Here is a 2981-nt window from a genome sequence, read left to right as displayed (position 1 = left end):
CTTGACTGATTACATATGCTTATACACTCTACTTATCAATCCTCCAACATTCGTTAGCCGAACTTTTGTTCCCAAATTTACTTATTAAAGCATAGGATTACAATATCAACTCCAATAAATTCAACTTGTAAAGCTTATCCGCATACTAGCCTTCTATAACAAGTTTAACATCCTTGAGTCGAACATCTGTCATTCATCGCAATTTTCATCAACTTGTCCATTTACAACTACACTTCCAACTATTGAACACTTGAAAGTCTTAAATCTCGAGTGCTATTAATCCATAAAACCCAAAAATTGAATTTAGTGTCAAACTTCACGTACAACATAAATTCTCCTAACGTCGGGAATATGCTTAAAATATATGAATTCTAATTCCGTGGTTAGTTTAGGCTTAAGGCATTTAGATTCTCCCGTTGGAAGAGTGAAATTTCCCAAACAGTATTTACATGTCATCGTCTCTAAATAGCGTAATCATATTGCATCCAGTAGTTAATTCCATATCATTTTCTAGTTGCCTCTACTTATAGTCCATGGAATCTAAACTCCTCAAAATCAAAATACTATATCAATTACCTAATAAACTGAATAACCCGCTCACAAGTAATACATGTTGGTCCCATTACAGTCAAAATACAACTAGTACCTTTTTTGCTCATGCGTTACAAAAATCTTGGTGGAGACACTCCTATATCATAACCCTGTAATTCAAATTTATACAACCCAAGGATACTGAAAGAACATCAATAAAAATACTTATATACAATTAACCCCAACATAAAACGAAAGTATCGTGATAACAGTTATAATATCAAGGCATTACGCTAACTCGTGATTATTCTCAAGTGCCTCAAATACCAATACGTGCGTAGAACCAACAACCCAAATTCTCAAACGATTCAACTCTTAACAAAAAAACTCACTCCAAATATATATATATATATATATATATATATATCGTCAACTCTTAGGCCATATCTAAAGCTTATATTATACTTGACATCGAAACCAAAATTTATAACAATTGTGTTACGCCACACCTGACCAATTACACAAGCCTATAAAAATTTACACCTTCATCATTCAGTCATTACAACATCTATGAGTCAGGCTGACAAGTTTTCAAATCTATTTATTTAAACGTAGTGACTTGAACGTCAAACCAAATATAACTTACTTGGTAACACCAACCACACGAACCCTTAAATATTATCAAAGATTATTCAAGTCTTTATCACACTAACTCCACGATTATTCTTATTCCCAAAGATTCAAAAACCTAACGCAAAACATACATATCATCAATTTATGCCTCATAACTAAAAGTACACACTTAAAACCACAAATCAGCATACTATAAACTTATGGTACAGGTGTCATCTCCAAGAAAATCATGACTTATTCGTCAAAGGAAAAATCTTAATAGTTAAATGAATGAAAATATGATATCTTTGAACCCAACTAATAATTCGACACAATGTGGACTTAATTCCCAAAAATATATACTAGCCTCTATAAAGGAACGTTTTAAATTCATCAAAGCAGAAAAATGGTACAACCCTCGATTAATCTTTCTTGCGAGAAATCCTACTCTCACCTCAAGAAAAAATTCTCATGTTATACGTGTAAACCATAGTTCCCAGATAATTTCTCATAAATCCCAAATTCACGAGTTAAATATTTACATTATAATATATTATAAGTGATAATCTCACAATAGATTTAACCTATGATTCACTAATTAAATCATTCTAACTTAAAATCACTAAGTTACTACAAAAGTCCATATGTCAAACCTACATCTCATAATTTATCAAACTTAGTTTTCGAAAATATAATGTTCTGGTCATCTTCGCTTGTAACACGACTCGGAGGCATACTGTAATTTTCCTAAATTCCTAACGTAACCGTTATGCATAACTAAGTATTTAAATTTAAAATTTTCCATAACTTAAATCATTAAAGCATAAATCCTAAGCCCCATAAACATAATTATATATAAAAAACATTAAAACTTACCGACTGGTAGTGCGACTTCTGAGCTCCACGCAGTAGGCTAGTACCCTCCAAGGACCGCGCTCTGATACCAAATGAAACGACTAGGTCCTACTACTACTAAATTTTTTTAAAACAAATAAATAACTAAATATTTAATATAAAATATATTTAAAAAAATTATGCATCCATAATCTATAAGTAAATAAATAACTAGCTAAATATATAATATATTATATATCTAATAAAACGTGTATATATATACATAAATTAAATAATTACTTAACTATTTTAAACGTAATTAAATTTTAAAAAAAATATTCAAACTAAAACTTCATAATATTTTTCATGCAAATAAATATCCATAAATTCATGCATCAAAATCATCAACAGACTCTCATAAAATCTTTAACCAATAAATCCCAAAACTCATAAATAATTCATAAAAACATATGAGAAATATTAATATTCATAACAACCACTGAAACATAGACTTGAGCGTAGGTCACGGGCTAGCCGGCCGCCGGAAGCTCATATGTCTTCACCGCCAGTCGGGGAAACATTCTCTAGTTCTATTTCTTGCTCACCTGCACCATTTAAGTCTAGTCAGCCTAGAGGGTCAACACGTTCTATCTCATAATAACAACATGATCAAAACTTATGCATCACATAATACATGCAATGTAGTATCTCGTACCCGAAATTTGTGATTAAGTGTTAATCAATTCATTAATCCTACTAATTAAGAGTAAACGTGATTAAGGGAACTCTTAATGGGTTAGCGGAGTCCGGAATTGGATTAAGAACACTTGAAAATGGTTTGAGGGTCATCGAGTTCGGAGGCTCCGAAGTCAAGGTTCGGACGGTCCGAAGTTCGGACGATCCGAAGAGTGGTTCGGATGCTCCGAACGTGCTGCCGACAGTCGTCATGGATGATGTCATCATGCTAACGTAAGCAATGACGTAATATCGGGTTTGGATGAACC

The sequence above is a fragment of the Henckelia pumila genome, chromosome 3 (genome assembly GCF_033568475.1).
Source record: "Henckelia pumila isolate YLH828 chromosome 3, ASM3356847v2, whole genome shotgun sequence".
In the NCBI taxonomy this organism is placed as follows: domain Eukaryota; kingdom Viridiplantae; phylum Streptophyta; class Magnoliopsida; order Lamiales; family Gesneriaceae; genus Henckelia; species Henckelia pumila.
The sequence above is the reverse complement of the archived record's forward strand: the minus strand, read 5'-3'. Positions refer to the sequence as shown.